The sequence below is a fragment of the Choloepus didactylus genome, chromosome 8 (assembly GCF_015220235.1).
Source record: "Choloepus didactylus isolate mChoDid1 chromosome 8, mChoDid1.pri, whole genome shotgun sequence".
Classification (NCBI taxonomy): domain Eukaryota; kingdom Metazoa; phylum Chordata; class Mammalia; order Pilosa; family Megalonychidae; genus Choloepus; species Choloepus didactylus.
In genome coordinates this window covers 133,241,085-133,260,798 of record NC_051314.1, presented here as the reverse complement: position 1 = coordinate 133,260,798, position 19,714 = coordinate 133,241,085, and the positions used below count along the sequence as shown (strand labels likewise).

Below are 19,714 nucleotides of genomic sequence, written 5' to 3'. Positions count from 1 at the left end.
TATTAAGCTACACCTGAAACTCAGAAATTTCATTTAAAGTCAAGTGCCAGATACTCTCCCTCCCTTGAAATGGAAATTGGTATGCTCCTTCCTTTCTAGAATTGTGAAATTAATCATGTAGTTTTTTCCCCCCTATTTGTTTTTTATTTTTTGCTTTGGCTTCAAAGAAACTCAGAGACAACCCAGTTAAAAATAGTTCTTGTTATTTATACTTGAATCGCTTGCATATGCAGCTCTGATTAAAAAAAATCAACTTGAAATGCAGATGATGCCTACATATGACAATCTGTTCCATTCTGTAATTTTTATTAAAATTAGTCCCACGGTCTTTTGAGAACAACTGGTAGATTAAAAAAAAAGAAGAAAAAAAGAAAGAAGAAAATCACTGTGATTGTATTACTTTAATGCAACCATATGGTGTTTTTATTTTCCCTTCCAGTCTTTTTTTCTTTTCTTCAGTTTCTATTCTTATGTTCAGCTGTGGCCACTTCCTGAGTTCGCTTCGGTTCTTCGTCTTTTCCAGGAACATACCTTCCCGTTTCTGTTTCCCTTTTGTTTGCGTCACGTGTGTTTCTCCTTGGGGGTGGGTCACGCCACAACCCCCGGGGCCGTGGGGGTGGGTATTCCCGACACAGGGGCTAGAGGGGCTTGATTAGGTTATCTTTGACCCAAAGTCTTTTACCCATATTTTCCAACCTTCGCCAAGACTATTCCAAAAACAGCCTGGGAGGATTCTGCAAGCAGTTCACCGAGAAGCCTCAGGAATCAGCCCTGCATCGCTGCAAGGTGGTCCCCGGCCCGGATGCCTACTCTGACAACCACAGCAATCTGGTGAAGGTGTGAATTCCGGCATGTTGTTGAATAAAGTCGTCATTTTTACTCGATTGTCGTCTTATCTTCTGGGCCAGAATCAGGGGCCCTCCTCCAGCCTTTGGCGCGGGCGCCGGACTCCCGCTCGCGCCTCGCGATCCCCCCCTCTACCCACCCCCCAACGCCTATTGTCACCCTGCGTCTTTAACGCGCGGGCCGGGGCGGGCCGGGGGCGGGGCCCGGCGGTGGCGGGCTAAAGAGAGGCGGGCCGGGGGTGTGCGGGCCGAGAGAGGAAGTTGGCGGAGCAGCGGCTGCGTACTCTGCCTTCTCCGCGCGCCTCGGGGACTTTGCCTTCACCCCGGCTGGCCCGGCGCCCCGCACCCCCCACCGCGGCCGGTGAGTGCGCGCGCCTCCGTCTCCCGTGGGCCGTGCGTCCGGGTCCCTGCGCTCCCGCGTTCTCTTCCTGGGCTGCGCCCAACTCAAGTTCAGGACCCCCCGGTACCCGGGCACCGGGCATTGGGCTCTGCCCGCGCCGCCGCCGGCGCAGCCCTCCCTGGCCCGGCCCCAGCCCGCCAGCGCCGTGGGGTAGGAGGCTAGAGGACGGGAGGGGAGGCGCGGGCCGCCTGGTGCCACCTCCGCTCAGTGCGCCCCGCGGGCCTCGCGGCTAGAGTTGGAGGCTTCTCGGGGCCGCTCTTTTCCCTGCCTCCCGTCCGCCTGAGTCCCCCGCCCTTGGGGCGAGGAGGAGAGCTGGGTCCCCGCGGCCCAGACGCTGCACGGGATCCTCCCCCGCACCTGGAGCCCGCGGGCACGGGGACAAGGGGGCCGGAAGAGGAGGGAGTCCGCGCGCGGCTCTTCTGTGCTGTGGCCGGCGCCTTGCTCCCTTTGGAGAGGTGGGAGAAGCCTTTGTTGCCCGCTGCACGTGAACCTCGGGTGTGCCGGCGGCTTGCGGGGCCGAGGTGGAGGGTGGACGCCCCGCTCGGCTCCTCGCGGGCAGGTGTGCGGGGAGCGCAGGAGGGACGCGTCTACCCGCGGGTCGGGGACGGTTCGCAGGTAGCCTGGGGTTTGCGGGGCTAAACCACCGGGATGAGAAGCCTACGGGAAGGGACGGGCTAAAGATCCCACACCGCCTCTGCCTTGGGCTCCGGTCGACCCAGGGCACTTTCCCTGGCACCTGAACACACCTGCGGACTCCTTGGTGTTCGTCTGGCTTTTGAGGGCTGATGGTTAACAAATGTGGTCGAAGGGCCTGCCAGACCTCTTCGATGCCTGTCTTAGAGCGGTTGGGAATTGTGGGCAAATATTCAGCAGTTTGCTGAATAGTTTAATGACCATGGAGATCCTGGGAGATCCCCGAAGTCTGCAATCCTCAAGAGGCTGGCCGGCAGGGCCTCATTTATTCGTTCATTCAACAAATATGAATGTGCCCATGGGTTGGGTTGTGGTGGGACGGCGGTGGTGGTGCCAAGTGGGTGTGTGTGTGTAAGGAACATGATTACCGCATCTGTTGGGTTGGGTTTGGGTTGGGGGGGGAGTGCTGCTGGAATTGGATTGGCCCTAATCCAGCCCTCCTGGGGAGGGGAATGAAGAGATGGAGCCTGATGGGGACCCAGCACCAGCACCTCACCCCCCAATTCATCCCAGAATTCCCCCGCCCCCATCAGACCTTGCTTGCCCTTCCTGGAAGTCTTATCTGCTGGCTCAAGACTCATGCTCAGTGGCACACTGTCTGGCATCTCTATATAGAAAGGAGCTGAAGGAAGCTGTGTGAGAAGATGTGGGTTTTCCACGTTCCATCTCCACCCAGATGGGGTGCCTGGCAGACTCTGAGATGAGGTTGGCCTGAGTCAGGGCCCTGGGGGTCCACCAGGAATCGGTGATGATAACTGTGTCTGGAAAAGTATCTGATCTCAGAACCAGGAGGAAAGTGGAAGGGGGAATCCCCCCTTTTCAGAAGTTTGGTAGGTAGCGTTCCAGGGAGTGTGTATTTTCGCAAACTCTTCTGTCCCCTTTAGGGAAGAAGGCTTGTGCAGCACTTCACAGTGAGGGTTTAAAGCAGGCATCTTGTGGCTCCTTTGGGTATCCTGGTACCTGTGCTGGGCCGGGCTCCAGGGGGTCCCCAGGGGCGGGGTGCCCTCTTATGGGGAATGGAGATATGAGACCAGCGGCTGATGGATTGGGTTATGGGCCTTGATGGAGTTTTGTGCAAAGAGCTGCGGGAACCTGGGGTGGGTTGCTGTGAATTCTGTCTGGGGAGGTGGACTTGGGGCTGGCAGAGATGCTGAGGCTATCCGGGCTGTCTGGAGTGGACTCTGAAGGATGAGTAGTTGCTTGCCAGATGAAGAAGGTGGAAAAGGGCATTCAGGGTGGAGGCATAAAGGACTCAGCAGGTGCAGGGAATGCTGGGGAGGTGTGCCCTGCATGGAGGCCTTGGTGGCTGCACGGGAAAGCTCACAGCCTTGGCTGGTACCGAGAATGGCCTGCCCAGGAGCCGCCAGCAGGGCCGAGCCTCCAGACTCAGAAGGGAGGAGGAGGGCAGATGGAGCAGTGTGGATATTTGATGACGGAGCCTTCCAGGGTGGGAGTCTTGGCCCTGCAGAAGGGCCAAGACGGATGATTCCAGTGGTTCTGTGAGGTGGAGGAAGGGCCACTCTCTCGAGCTGTGGCCACAGGAAGTACCTGCTGTGGCTGCCCTCCTGGTCACCATTTGCCAAGCTGTTACTGCAGAGGCTGGTGCAGGCCCGCAGCACCGCAAGGCCTGCTGGTGCGTCTGCCCCTCCCCAGGCACCTTGGCCACCACACATCCCTGCCCAAAGCCACTGATGGGTCTGAAAAAGACAGCTAATCAAGGCCTGCAGAGCTCCTGAACTGGGCACTCACACACAGAGCGTTACCTATGTTAAATAGCTTGTTTAGACATCACAGTAGTTAGATAGACTAGATTATCACCCCATTTGTCAAATGGGGAAACCGGGGCACGGAGAGGTTAAGTAATTTGCCCGAGGTCACAGTCAAGGGAGTCAGACCTCTCACTGCTCCTGTTCCCAGGTTCAGCCCACCCACCTCTGCACCCGGGACCCTGTTAAACCACGAGGGGGAGGAACAGAGAGGCGCTGGTGGACCCCCTCCCTTGTCGGGCAGCTGGGCCAGCAGTGCCCACTGGAGGGGGTGCGGCTTCTGGGGCAGTGCCAAGGTCCCTCACAGTGGGGTTTTCTCCTCAAGGACGGTCCCCACCAGCCACCCCCACTCCTCAGTCCCCTGACCCCTCCCCCACCTGCCTGGCTTGGTCAGTCTGGGGAAATTTCAGGTGAAAGGCAACTCGACCCTCTGTGTGACCCACACGCCACCGTTTTTGGAGGTGCTGCTGTCTCGCAAGTCCAATTCTTGTTTGGCTTTGGATGTTTATGTCCAGGGCCCTTTTCTGTAGGGGAAGCCACCAACTGAGAAAAAGAGAAAGTGTTTTTTTTTTTTTTTTTTAATGTATTTGTTTGTATGCTTGTTTTATTTCATTTATTTTATCATCACAAATGCTAATGAATGCCTTACTATGGGTCAGGTGCAATTTCAGTGCTTTGCCTATATTAACTCTTTTAATCTTCATATGAACCCAATGAGATATCTACTATTATTACTCTCATTTTCCAGGGGAGGAAACTTAGACACACAGAGGGTAAATGACTTGCCCAATATCACAGTAAGAAGTAAGAGGCAGAGCTGAATTTGAGTCCATGCTCTTATCCCTTACTCTAATGCCATTCTGTGTAGATAAATACAGTCTAATATTTTAAAATAATACAAAAGGTACTAAACTCATGCAATCCCTGTAGCTATAGGATGTTTCAAAATAAGGTAAAGTTCTATTTTAAACTCTCCAAAGCACAGGTCCTCATCTATGCTCAGCAGCCTTGTATCTGTGCATGCTAGGAAGTGGTTTGTTTTTAAGTTACTCGCAGGCACGTGGAGTAACTGGGAAGAAATTGACCCCGGCCGGAGAAGCCCCGCCCTTGGGGCGGGGTTGCCACCACGTGGGCGTTGCCTCCTGTCTTCTGGATGCCGAACGCCAGCTTCCTGCCTGCCTGGCTCCCCAGCCTGCAGTTAACAAGCTCCTACCTAGGACTTGGGTATCCTCTTCGTTGGTCAAACAAACCCTCTTTCTGCGGGGGAAGGAAAGGGAGCGCGGTGGCCCGGGGGTCTGCCTGGCCGCAGAGATCCAGATGCACGCGTGTGCGTGTGCGTTGGGAAGGGACAGGGTGTTGCAACTCGCCAAATCTCCCCCTGCTCCCCCGGGGTTGAGTCTTTACCTGGGGCGGGAGATACTGTTGCTGTATTTCTGTTAGGGGCGTCTCTGCATCCATATTTGGTCTTGTTTTAATTCCCATGCACATTCAGTGAACTTGCCCAGCGTCACCCTCTAGGGGCCGCCGTGGGAAACTTGAAGGTGGGGGGCTTCTCGTGAATATGATCCTGTGCGGGGCAGTCCTCTCCGCAGCCCTGGGTCCCGCATGGCTCTCCCTCCTCCTCCGCGAAGCCACTCATTCCCTGTTCCTTCATTCGATCCCCACACAAGCCCCACAGGGTATGGAGTCTCACTTTTTCCAGATGGGGAAAGTGACGCCAGGCAGGTGCAAAGCCAGGTGTGAGCATCTACCTTTAGGGGTTCCCCCCCAGGCTAGGAAGACTTAGGGGCTCAGCTTCCCTGGGGTTTAGATCTGTCTCTCCAGGGAACATCAGCTGAGGTCAGAGCTGGGGGGCCAGGGTTCAGTTAGGGGGTGGGGACAGTGCCAGCACATGGCAGGACTCTGGGTGTTGAGTGGGGTGGAAAGCAGCTGGGGGTGGAAGGGGCCGGAGCCTGAAGGCACCTGGGCCCTTGAGTGTGGCGGGAGTCACAGGTTCAGGGAGACCCAGGGCTGAGGCCCCCTGGGCCTGTGATCCTGAAACCCCACCCTGCACAATATGGAAATTGGTGGATCTGGGTATCTGGAGGGGAGGCGGGATATGCTGGAGTTCTCTGTATAGGTTTTGTATTATTTTTGCAACTGTCCTGTGAAGGTTAAAAAAGATGAGGCTCTGAGGTTTGGGGTCTTAAGGCCAGCTGGGCCAAGCCTCACGCCGCAGCAGCCCCTCCTGCCTTAGCCAGCGAGCGCTTTGTGAACAGCTGAGTTGCCATCTGGGAAGTCACATCGGGTCCGAGTCTGCTGGGGAGAGGCCCTCAGCCCAGGCAGGCGCCTCCTTGGAAACTGGAAGGAGGAGGCTGCTCTGCAGCTGATTGGGGACCCTGAGCTTTGGGTGCTGACTCCTGAATAGGGGAGGTCACCGCAGTAGGGGTCACCTCGCCTTCTTGCTCGGCCAGGCCTAGCTGCCTCTGAGTGTGGTGGGGGGTGGTGAGGAGGGACCGAGGAGCTCGGGCAGCAGTCTGGGACCCTGGAGTCCACGCAGATCCTGCTCCAGTTGAGGACCACTGACCTTCACTGGAGCTTTTCCAGGAACTTCCCATCGGGCTCTGCCTCCTCCTCTCCTGGGAAGGGCAGGGTGTGGGGCTGTGAGTCAGGCCACTCCCTGCCGGCCGTCAGACCACCTGGCTCCCAGGTGTCCACAGGCTCCCTGAAAGCCTTTTTACCTGGGTGTCTCCAAGTCCCTGGCCATGCTGATGGCCGTGCTGCCCTGCAGCGAGACCTCAGTGCCCTGCCCGTCTCTTCTCATGCCAGGCCTGCTCTGCTCTCCCCAGATCTCATAGCAGAGGAGACAGGCTATTTCTACGAGGGCCCGGGGAGGTGGAGGCCAGCTTTACCCATCACAGCACCCCTATCACCCCTGCTGATGACCCCGGGTCCTCTTTTGACTGAGCTCTAAAAGGAGGGTATTTGTGGAGTGTGCAGGGGAGAGTGGCGGGACAGGTAAAGGCTCGACTGGGAATTCTGGGGTGGCCTCAGGGACGCCTGTCTCCCTCCCTTCTAACCCACCTGGACCCACCTGGTGTCCACATTTTGCCCAGGATCCAGGGCCCGGGCAGGTGAGGGGAAGCAGGGCAGCGGGTCCTGCAGGCCTTTCTCATCCCCGATGGCCGAGGACCCAGGTGGAGCCGCGGCCTCCCCGAGGGGTGGTCTGACCTCTTTGTACAGCCCCCCAACCCTGCAGGCTGCCTTGTTCTCGTTTTATTTATTTATTTTACTGCTTTCATGAGATACATTTCACATATAAAATCCATCTATTTAAAGTATACCGTTCAGTGGTTTTTAGCATATTCTGAGAGTTGTGCAGTCATCACCACAGTCTAATTTTAGAACCTTTCAACATCCCAAAAGAAACCCTGTACACATTGCTGGTTGCTCCCTGTCCGTGGCAACCAGTGATCTGCTTTCCGTCTCTGTCGACTTGCTATTATGGATGTTTCCTATAAATGGCATCATACGATATGTGCTGGTTTGTGATGGCTTCTTTCATTTGCATGATGTCTGCAAGGTTCTTCCATGTGTAGCATGTCAGCACTTCATTCCTCTTTATGCCCAAAACATACTCCGTTGAATGGATTCCCCACATTTTTTTCCAACCTTGGGGCAAGTATGAATAATGCTGCTAAGACCATTCATGTCCAGGTTTTTGTGTGGACATGTTTCCAATTCTCTTGGAAGAATACCTGGGAATGGAATAATGGGGTCCTATGATGGTTCTGTGTTTACCTTTTTGAGGAATTGCCAAACTGTCTTCGCATCGGCCGCACCATTTTACATTCCCACCTGCAATGCACGAGGATTCCAATTTTACCACATCTTGGTCAGCACTTGTTACTTTCTTTTTAAAGCTTCCCCATTGATTCCAGTGTGTAGCCAGAATTGAGAACCACTGGGGTAGATCAGTGGTTCCTTGTGCCCTTGAAATCAAAGGGGAGAGGAAAAGAGAAGTCACAGGGCACACTTGAATTTCTGGGGAATTTCCCCCAGTGTCTGTGGAGAAGGTTCAGAGGCTGGACGCTCAGACTCAGCCTAGGAACAAAGAAGAAGACTGGGCAAAGTCCAGAACTCCAGCATTGGCCTTCCTTGAGGAATTCCAGATAGGCTGAGAGAATGGACTGCAGTGGAATGGCTTTGTGTGTGCTCTTGGGTGAGAGTGGGAATCCCCCACTTCCACCCTGCTTGGTTGTCCAAAAGCTCCTGTGGAAACCCAGAGGAAGAGTAAGTGGATTAGGAAGCCTGCGTGGTCTTCCTGGGGTGTCTGAGGGACTCAGTTGAGTCCGAGTGACCAAGGGAGGGCTGTCTTCTAGCAACTCTGGACTACTGGTTTTGTATTTATGAAAAGTGGGTATTAGAACTGGCAGGGACCCTGGAGATCCACGTTTTCTCTCTGGATGTATCATTTTGGTTTGGTTCCTTTTCATAATTTCCATCTCTCTATTGCCATTTTGTTTGTGTTCATCTGTCATTTTTCTGATTTCCTTTAGTTCTTTGTCCATGATTTCCTTTACTTCTTTGAGCATATTTAGTATTTAGAACTATTTTAAAAAAGTTTTTGCCTGCTGTGCCCCAGGTCTGTTCCTCCCCCTCGATGGTTTCTAATAATTCTTTAATCTTCTCCTTAGCCTGGGCTATCACTTTTTTTTTGGCTGGGAGCTAGCAAAAAAAAAAAAAAAAAGAAAGAAAAGAAAGGAAAAGAAAACACCTTTTCCCATTTTTGCAAATTGAGCTGTGCAAGTGCTGCCTACAGGGCTTATCCCTACAATGAGTTTAGAGAACAGCTCCAGGCCAAAGCCTAGGGGCCTCCCTGACCCTTTCTGTGCATCTTCTTGTCTTGGTCATGAGTACCTGGCCCGAGGAATCCCCTCATTCACACTCTTACAAATGTCCCTTCTTCTTAGGAATATGTTTCCTTCAGGTCCCAGGCACTGCAGTGTATGTCCTACATGAATTGACTGCTACCCAAGGGTTAGAGGGCTCAGTGAGCTGCAGGGCAAGTTCTGGGACGCTGAGTCCCTCAGGCCACCACCAGACAGACTGGGCCAGACAGACATGCTCCCAGGATCCCAGTATGTGCACGAGGGGCCCAGGGATCCACACTGGGAGCCCCAAGCCGGTGAGGGACGGGGGAGGGGGCTGCCAGGGCACCCCCAGATCCTGCAGCTTTTAAGTAGCCTTTTTCTTGGGTTGGTGCTTGCTCTGTTTCTGCTCCTTTAACTGTTTTCTGTACTTTTGAGAAAGGTATTTCTGCTAGTTGTTGCTGGTTGTTCAAAGCTTCTGACTCTGCCATTTTGATCAGGTGAGGCTCCTTATGTAACATTTTAAGAGTATGAAAAATGTAAATCTGTTTTTATCTGAAAACTAAATTGAATCACTATTCTGATACTTTTCTTAATTGTGTTGTAATTGTTATTTGTAGTATGTCAGGTTGGAGATAATTTCCAAGATAAAGCTTAGGTAACTTGAAACCTTGGGCTAATATTAATTGAGCTAACAGGCAATCACTGTATACCTAGATAATTACTAAGTAAAACAGAATACTTAAACACTGATGACTAGATAAAATTTTAAGTTTTTTTTTAATATGCCATAAAGAGGCTATAGCTCTTGGTGATGCTAATGAATGCACTCATTTTTGCTACATGGAGAAGGTGTAAAAGGAACCCGTGTGGCTGTAGAATGTCATAGTGTATCTGCTCATGGAGCTGGACTTGTCTACTAAAATGCATGTGTATGACAGACAGCCGTCAGTTATGCACTCTACTTTCTGTGAAATAGAGGTCAGTTACTTTGGTTAAAAGTTATAATCAATGTGGTTGACACGTAGAAACGGGATGTGTATATGCTATATGCTTTTATTTTTCGAGGAAAATGGTATTTTTTCCCCTAAAACATCTCTTCTCAAACTTTTGGGTCTCCAGACCCTTTTGGACCCCAGAAAGCTTTGGATTAAGTGTCATATCTATTAATATTTATCATATTAGAAATTAAAACTGAGAAATTTTAAGGATATTTGTCAATTCATTTAAAAAGAGCAGCAATGCCCATTGCTTATGAATGTAAATAATTTTTTTGAAAAATATATTTCATAAAACAAAGCATGTTAAGGGAGAAAATGGCATTTCACATTTTAAAAAAATCTCTTAAATGTCTGACCCAGTAGAAGATTTCTTGATTCTCAGATTTCTCAGAAATCTGTATTATGTAGCCTTTGGAAAACTCTACTGTACCCTCCTAAGAAAATGAGAATGGAAAAGGAAAATAATGTTAGTGTCATTATGTACTATTGTTGACCTCAAAGACCCTAAATTTCCTGGACCATACTTTATCTTAAAGTAACTTATCAGTATGTTCTAGAATATAAAAAACATAATGAAACACAAAACTTGGAATGTGAATTTTATTGCCATGGTTTTATAAATACCCAAGTCTGAAAAGGAGCCATGGAATATTCCAAAATTTTAGCAATGTTTTTTTTGTTTTAGCAGTCTTGCTTTTTACGGTTTACTCATTAATGCTTTTGCCTTCAAAATGAAAGATTATTCTTTACTTTCTGTGTAACCCACGTGGTAGCAGAATAGTTTTCAGTGCTTTATGTTGACTTTATTGGGCCTTTGATTATTGAAAGGGAAAAAAAAGGAAAGAGCAAAAGGTGCCTCACTTATGAAAGAGCTAAGTTTTCACCAGTTCTCACTAAGGGTTACCAAGTCTTGTTTCCCACACACCCATGAGCCCATCTCAACCAAGTGCCGAAATCGCCTTTGACAACACCTTTACTTTGCTTTCGCAAGATTGGACCTAAATTAAGAGAAAAGATATTTGTTTCAGGATATCTTTTACACCTAAAACTATCATTTAGACTTCCCAGAGGGTCTTTGGAAAATCACCAAGGTTGGGTTTTTCACCTTATAAAAAGAGAAATGCTATAGATAAACAAAAATGTGGTGTAGTCATACCATGGAATATTACTCAGCCTTAAAAAGGAACGAAATTCTGATACATGCCTCTACATGGATGAACCTAGAAAACATTATGCCCAGTGGAATTAAAAAAGCACATACAGACACATACTTGTATGATTCCACTTGTATGAAATACCTAGAATAAGTAAATTTGAAGAGATAGAAAGTAGATTAGAGGTTCCCAGGGACTCGGGGGTAGCGAGAAGGGGGAGATGTTGCTCCATGTGTACAGTTTCTGTTTTGGGTGAGGAAGAATCTTTGGTAATGGATGTTGGTATTGGTAGCACAACATTGTAAATGCAATTAATACCACTGAATTGTACACTTAAAAGTGGTTAAAATGGCAGAGTTTATGTTATCTATATTTATGTTAACATAATAAAAAAACTTATTAAAAAAAGAGAACTGTTAAAAATACTTAACTTGTATGAATTGTTATGGTTTATTAAAAGGGCTGTATGAGGAGAGAGTCAGGTGGGAAGAGAGGCTACTCAGCCTTCCCCAAGGTTAAGTTTTATGCCATTAACACAACATTGATTATTATTATCAGCATAATTAATAACACAACATGACAATTCTATTAACATAAATATTTCAGAAATTGTATGCCTTATGGGAAGACCCTTGCTTGTCAAGGCTCTTGCTGTCCATAATATCTTTCTATTCTTAAGGGAAACACTGATCAAAATTGTTATGAAACTGTTACATACTGTCCCCCAGAAGAGAATTTCACTCCTGGTGAGAGTAATGAATTCACCACAGCCAGTAAGTCTCTATTGTCCATAGATGATTTTTTATTTGTGTGTGTGTGTGTCTTCAACAAAGAAGGACAGAAGCAGAGACTTGTGGAAAAGGCTTGTACCAGGTACTTGAGTTTAGGGATCGTCAAAGAATAGACTTGTGGGTCCCGCTTTTGGACTAACATCATTGCACAGCCGTCGGACTGCACCAGGACCACGGCGTGTTTAGTCTATAAGCAGAAGGCTGCATGAAAGTGGGCTGCTAACCCCACATCCTCAGACTGAGTGAACCGAGGAGGGAAACTGTATTGCAGTGATTTGCTTGGAATGTTGCTGATGTTTTAATTTATGTTTCTGCATATATGAGAAAACTTCCTTCTTAAGCATCTGGTTGACGTTCTTGAAGAGGCTACTGCCTCTGGGTTTTGGGAACATAGCTGGCATAGGAGTTCTCTGGAGGATTTAAGTTTCTGAAGAATAAACTTAGTGAAACCTTTAGAGTCTCAGATAGGGATCTGGGTATTCTCTAGGGTTCTGGGGACTACTGTTAGCTTTGGCTTCTCATACTGTGGCCATTTGGCATATCTAGGTGAAGCTTGTATAGGAGTAACCTCCAGGACAGCCTCTCAACTCTATTTGAATTTTCTTAGCCACTGAGACCTTATTTTGTTGCCTTTCTTTTTCCCCTTTTGGTCAGCATTCTCTACCCCTCGATGCCAGGGTCATGCTCATTCCCAGAATCCATGTACCATATTGCCAGGCAGACTCATTCACCTGGGGGAGTCCTGTCCCATGTCAGGGGGAGGGTGATGAATTTATTTGCAGAGTTAGGCTTAGAGAAAGTCCACATTTGAGCAACAAAAGAGGTTCTCTGGACGTGACTCCTAGGCATAATAACAGGTGGGCTTAGCTTCCCCCTTACGACCACAAGTTTCACCCAAGCAAGCCTCAATATTGAGAGCTTGACTTATAAAGTAGGGGGTTCCTAAGTTCACATAACATATGTTATATCCACAATAATCCATCCATATCTCACATTATCATCACTTAGTTGTACAATCTTCATCACGCTCCATTTTAAACAATTCTCATGACCCAAAACACCCCATAGCTCTTTTCAGCCCTTAATTATTTGTCCCTGGTGTTTGTGTGGTACTAGTAAGGTATTCCTATTAATTATAGTCCCTACTATGCAATAGGTAGATTTTTCCCATATACCCTTCTGTTGTCAACTCTCTGTACCAGTGTCATACTTAGAAGTATATTATGCAAGAACCCGTCTATATTTGTAGTGCTGTTCTGTGGGAAGCATGCCTTTAAACAACCCCTTTGAATCATATTCATCTTCAATACAGCTCTGATACTTATAATCCCAATAACAAACAGTCATCACCCCTATCCATTCCCATACTTTGAATTCACCCTCATATGTAAACATATTAGATTATCATTCCCCCTCCACTAGCTTCTGTTTATCACTGGTCTTCAGTATTCTACATTATAAGATGTTTATTTTACATTGTTCAGGGAGTTCATAGAAGTGGTAACATACAATACTCCCCTTTTGTGTCTGACTTATTTCACTCAGCATTATATCTTCAAGGTTCATCCATGTTCTGCATGTTTCAGGACCTTGTTCTTTCTTAACTGCTGCATAGTATTCCATCATATGTATATACCACATTTTGTTTGTCCGCTCATCAGTTGAAGGACACTTGGATTGTTTCCACCTCTTGGCAATTGTGAACAATGTTGCTATGAATATCAGAGTACAAATGTCTGTCTGTGCACTGCTTTTAGTCTTCTGGTTATATACTGAGAAGTGCAGTTGCCGGATCGTAGGGTAATTTGATAATCTAGTTTTCTGAGGAACCGCCAACTGTCTTCCACAGCGGCTGTACCATTATACACTGCCACCAGCAATGAATATGAGTTCAGTTTCTTCACATCCTCTCCAGCATCTATTGTTTCCTGTTTGTTTAATAGCAGCTATTCTTATTGGTGTGATATAGTATCCCATTGTGGTTTTGATTTTCATTTCCCTGATAGCTAGTGATGATGAACATTTTTTCATGTATTTTTTAGCTATTTGTATTTCCTCTTCAGAAAAATGCCTTTTCATATCCTTTGCAAAATTCCCCTCTAGCTATGGACCTGTGAAACTTAGAACAAGTTTTGTACTGCCAATATATGAAGGAGGGACACTGGTAGGATAAACATTCCCACTGCCATAAGGAGATATGGAAAGGAAAACAGGGTTAACAGGACCAAAACAGTTCCTAAGACCCATAGGGCAAACTCCACCCGATTTCAAAGTCTGAGAGTCATTTACAGAATGACGTTTTATCCTTGTGGCTTGAAAGGGCAGAGTCCAACCCTTTCCAAGGGCCTTCGTGGCAGCCCTTTTCTCTCCAAACGCTAGGGTGAGTGCTCCAACATATCCACACATTGGGGAAAACACCTTCTCAGCCCCACCCTCAAACATTGGGGTAGCACTTGGATTCTCTTCCATCTTCTGGGCACATGCTCAACCCCTTCAGAACAGTGGGGTGGCAGCCAGGCTCTCCCCAGTCCCTGGGGAATGTGCTCCACCCTCTTTGGGGCCTGGGTTGGCAGAACTCTTCCTGAGCATCTAGGCATAAGGCCCACCCTCGACCTCTGGGTCAAACTCACCCTTTCCATGCGTGTGGGCCACTCCACTCTCCAAGCCCAAGACCTCTTGACTCCAGACCTCAACCTCCATGGCTCTGTCTTTGAAGAAATTTTTCCTTCAATTTGTTTGTTGTCTGTCTCCTCCAGTCCAGACTGGCAGCATCTCTGTCTATAAAGATCTCGTAAAAATTCTGTTGGCTTCACATGAAGCACACAGGGGTCCAAGCCATCAGACTATAGGGCTTCCCACAGATCCTTTCTGCTTAACTCCATCTCCAATCTTGGCTTGTACTGAAATGGCAGTCGGGTTCTATGTTTGGTTAAATCCTCACGTTGGGCTGAAGCTTCTGGGGATCCACCCCCTGGAAGCCCAGAGTTTTTCAAACCATCAGTTTCTGGTTTGTTTGAACCCAAGAGTTCAGTTCTTAGCTTATCTCTCTGCGCTCGCATTTTACTGTAAGTTGCAAGGAGAAGCCAGGATACATCCTTCACACATAGTCTGGAGAGCTCCTCAGCTAAGTATTCCAGGTTGTTGCTTTCCAATTCTGCCTTCCATCTGACACCAGGACACAATTTTGCAAAATTCTTTGCCACTTTAAAACAAGGATCACCTTCTTTCCAGTTTGTAGCAACACATTCATCATTTCTGTTCAAGGGCTCAACAGAAGTATCTTTAGAGTCCATATTTCCACAAACAGTCTCTTCAAAGCAGCTTAGGCCTTTGCTCTCAAACTCCTCAGAATTCTTCCAGAACCTTCCCCTTATCTATTTAAAAAGCTGTTCCAACATGTTTGGTATTTGCAAACTCAGCAGCAAAAGCACCCCACTTCTCAGGTACCAAAATCTGTTCTATTTGCTAATGCTGCCTTTTCACAAAACACCAGAAATGGATCAGCTTTTACAAAGGGGGTTTATTTGGTTACACAGTTACAGTCTTAAGGCCATAAAGTGTCCAAGGTAATGCATCGACAATCGGGTACCTTCACTGGAGGATGGCCAATGGCGTCCAGAAAACCTCATTAGCTGGGAAGGCACGTGGCTGGCGTCTGCTCCAGAGTTCTGGTTTCAAAATGGCTTTCTCCGAGGACATTCCTCTCTAAGCTGCAGCTCCTCAAAAATGTCACTCATAGTTGCTCTTGGGGCGTTTCTCCTCTCTTAGCTTCTCCAGAGCAGAAGTCTGCTTCGGCCGTCTTCAAACTGTCACTCATCTGCAGCTCTTCTCTCGGTTCCTGTGCATTCTTCAAAATGTCCCTCTTGGCTGTAGCAAGCTAGCTCCTTCTGTCTGAGCTTTTATAGGGCTCCAGTGAACTAACTAAGGCCCATGCTGAGTGGGCGGGGTCATGCCTCCATGGAAATTATCTAATCAGAGTTATCACCCACTATTGGGTGGGTCACATCTGCATGGAAAAACTCAATCAAAGAATTATAATCTAATCAACACTAATAGGTCTGCCCAGACAAGATTGCATCAATGATAATGGCGTTTTAGGGTACATAATACATTCTAACTGGCACACACCCCATTTTTAACACCTTGTAAAGTTGACGTTCATTTGTTCTCCCTCATGTAAAAGCATTTGTACATTTAATCACAATAATTGACTATTCTAGGTTTCACTAAGTTATACAGTCCCAGTCTTTATCTTCTATCTTTCCTTCTGCTGTCCTACATGCCCCTAACCTCCTTTCAGCTGTACTCACAGACATCTTTGTTCAGTGTACTTACAGTATTGTGCTACCATTACCCAATATCATGCTCCAGACCTCTCTTTCCTGTTTTTTTTCTGTCTGTAGTGCTGCCTTCAGTATTTCCTGTAGAGCAGGTATCTTGTTCACAAACTCTCTCAGTGTCTGTCTGAGAATATTTTAAACTCTCCCTCATTTTTAAAAGACAGTTTTGCTGGATATAGAATTCTTGGTTGGCAGTTTTCGTTATTCAGTATCTTTAAAATACTACTAGTTTGCCTCCATATTTCTACTGAGAAATGTGTACATAGTCTTATTGAACTTCCCTTGTTTGTGAAGGATTACTTTTCTCTAGTTGCTTTCAGAATTCTTTGCCTTTGACATTTGATAAGCTGATTATTAAGTGTCTTGTTGTAGATCTATTTGGATCTATTCTGTTTGGGGTATGCTGCACTTCTTGGATCTGTAATTTTATGTCTCATTAGAGATGGGAAACTTTCAGTGATTATTTCCTCCATTATTGTTGCTGCCTCTTTTCCCTTCTCTTCCCCTTCCAGGACACCCATGACACGTACATTCATGCATTTCATGTTATCACTCAGTTCCCTGAGACGTCGCTCATATTTCTCCATTCTTTTCCCCATCTGTTCTTTTGTGTGTAGGGTTTCAGGTGTCCTGTTCTCCAGTTCAAGAATCTTTTCTTCTGCCTCTTGAAATCTGTTGCTGAATGTTTCCATTGTGTTTCTCATCCCTTGCATTGTGCCTTTCATTCCCATAAGTTCTGCCAATTGTTTTTTCACACTTTCGAGTTCTTCCTTATGTTCGCCTAATGTCTTCTTTACGTCCTTCATCTCTTTTGCCAACTTCCCTCAACTTGTTGATTTGATTTTGGGGTTGATTTAGGAGATTTGGTTAATAATTAGTTGTTTCAATTCCTGTATCTCAGTTGAAGTGTGTCTTCCTTTGACTAAGCCATATCTTTGTTTTTCCTAATGTGACTTGAAATTGTTTGTCATTTAGGCACCTGGTTTCCTTGGTTACCCCAATCAGATTTTCCCAGACCAGATGGACACAGGTCTCAGGAGGAAGCTGTAATCATATCACATTTCCTTGACGAGCTGGTTGTTCGACTTTCCCATGAGGCCTCTAGACTCTGTGCTTTTCCTATCCTGTCCAGCAGGTGGGGCTTGTCAGCCTCAGCTCCGCACTGGTGTAAAGAGGTGTAGTCCGTTTAATCCTCAGTGGACTCTGTCCTGGCCAGGGGCCAAGGGTGTCAGAAGCCAAACTTAAGTTGTTTCTGTTCCCTCTCCCCCTCCCCAGGCTCTGGGGTCTGAATTCTCTGAGGGAGGGCAGCCACTTGAACTGGGCTCTGCCTTCCTTTTCTTAGGGAAGATACACACTTTAGGGAGTCGTCTTCTACACTTGAATTCCTCCTTTGTCTCTCTGACTCTGTTAGCTCCATCCTTGTCTGGGTCAACACTGACAATTGAAAATACCTGAGACTTTCTCTAATGAGCTACTTGGAATGAGAGAGAAAAAAAGAAAAAGAGCAAAATCCCCTTTTCAGAGCCAGTCCACAGCCCCCCAGTTTCGCCATTCAACCAGAGTTGGTACCTGGTTCTCTGTGCTCTTTTTCTTGGGACACAGCTGTTTTCTAATATTCTGAGCTCAGCCATCTCCAAAACCCTCTGTTTTTATTTAGTTATGTATTTTTTTTCCTTCAGCCCTGCCTGCTCTCTGCTGGGAGGAGCCTCAGATTCCTGCTTGCTCCGGGTTTATCTATACCTGTAGCTTGTATTCAGTAATCAAAATTTGTTAATTAAGACTGCAATTTGAGTTTGATTGAGCTACATTTCCTTGCTCTGGCAGGGACTGCTTCTTTCTCCTGCAGCGAAGTTTTGCAACTCAGCCTGCCATGCTGGTGAGGGAGTGGCGCCAGCTCCACAGTTTGGGGAGCTTTACATACAGTTTTTATGCTGTGATCTCAGCCGTTCCATTCATTCCAGGCTGGTGTATGATGTGTGAAGAATCACGGAAGTCCACCAACAGTTGTTCCAGACTATTTGCCAGATTTTCCTGGCTATTTAGTAGTTGCTGTAAAGGACTAACTAAATTCCACACCTCTCTATGTTGTCAGCTTGCCCCGCCTCCTCTCTCCCTCAATTTTGAAGTAGAGCTTTGTTGGATAAAGAATTCTTGGCTGGTCAGTTTTCTCTTTCAGAGTCTTAAATAGGTCATTCCACTGCCTTCTTGCCTTCATGGTGACCACTGAAGTAATCAGTATTTAGTGTTATGTTGTTTCCCTTGTATGTGGTGAATCGTTTCTTTCTTGCTGCTTTCAGAACTTTCACCTCTCCAGCATTTGACAATCTGATCAGTATATGTCTCAGAGTGGGTTTATTTGGATATATTCTATTTGGAGTTCGTTGGGCATCTTTGATTTGCATATTTATGTCATTTAGAAGAGTGGGGAAGTTTCCCCAACTATGTCTTGAAACATTCTTTCTTGCCCTTTACTGTTCTCTTCTCCTTCTGGAACCCTAATGATTCTTACATAGTTCAGTTCATGTTGTCCATCATTTTTCCCTGAGATCCATTTAAAATTTTTCAATCTTTTTCACTATTGGCAGGTTTTTACATAATTTGGCAGAGCTACAGCTTGCTGGAGTGCAGTTTCCCTATCCTACCAGCAGGTGACACTTTTTACCCACCTCTTACTCTCAAGCCAGCCTTCCTTGAACTTCTCTTGTGTGCTGGTTGGAGTCCACATCGGGTGGGGTTCCAGTCAGGGCACCAGTTCTTCATGTGCAGTGGGGACTGCCTGCCCTGGGGGTGTGATGTGAGCCCTGTGCTGTTCAGCAGGGTGTCCGCTCAAGGGCACCTTCCAGCTTCAGTGTGCCCAGCTCCCCCCCTGCCGTCTTCCTGCAAGCCTCTGGGGTGTGGGAGGGGCTCCTGATGTTTCTGTATGGTGCCCTTTCCTATCCCCGCTTCTTGCCTGTGCACATCCTGTACTTCCATTGGGGGAGAGTAAATACTGCGTCCCGTGTTCCCTCACCTCCCCAGCTAACTGCCAAAGTGGGTGCATGGGGGCGGAGAGGCCCTGCTCACTCCCTTGCTTGGCGGCCGTCTCACTGCTGCCAGCCCAGGAGATGGACCTGACCGAACAAACTCACCCAGTCCCTCAACGCGCAGTCACACCCCAAAACTGCGGTCCTGGGCATCCTCCAGCCCCTCTCTAATTTCTTTCATGGAGGAGAAGCCCCTTTTGCCTTACTCACTCTGCCATCTTTCCGGAAGTTCTGCCTTTTTTTTTTTTAAAGAGAAGTTGTAGATTTACAGAAAAATTATCCTACTATTAACACCTTGCATTGTTTGGTACATTTGTTACAATTGATGAAAGAACATTTTTGTAATTGTGCTAACTATAGTCCATAGTGAGCTTTAGGGTTCACTGTGCTGTGTGGGCCTGTGGATTTTTTTTTTTTAACTTTTATTCTAGTAATATATATACCATCTAAAATTTCCCCTTTTAGCCACATGCAAATATATAATTCAGTGCATTTGATTATTTTCACAAGGTTGCTTTATCATCACCACCATCCACCACCAAAACCAATTTAGCATTAATTCTCCATTACTACCCCTACCCCAACTCCTGGCAACCTAAATTCTAGTTTCTAACTATGAATTTGCTTATTCTAAGTAAGGTCATACAATATTTGTCCTTTTTTTGTCTGCGTTATTTCACTCAACATGATGTCTTCAGGGTTTATCCATGTTGTTGCATGCATCAGAATTTCATTTCTGCTTACAGCTAAATAATATACTGTTGTGTATATATATCACATTTTGTTTATGCATTCATCAGCTGACGGACAACTGGGTTGTTTCCAGCTTTTGGCAATTGTGGATAATGCTG

The 19,714-nt window shown here is 47.1% G+C and overlaps 1 protein-coding gene across 4 annotated transcripts in view; it reads left to right on the top strand.

Moving 5' to 3' along the window:
• The first annotated feature begins 1,080 nt into the window (after positions 1 to 1,080).
• The window catches only part of BID (BH3 interacting domain death agonist), a 79,198-nt gene continuing 60,564 nt past the window's right edge, over positions 1,081 to 19,714 (top strand). Inside the window, exon 1 of one of the 4 annotated variants that reach the window (XM_037848026.1) lies at positions 1,081 to 1,206. The gene's annotated coding sequence lies outside the window, so the exon portion shown is untranslated. The other 3 variants (XM_037848025.1, XM_037848027.1, XM_037848023.1) reach the window with 3 other exon arrangements.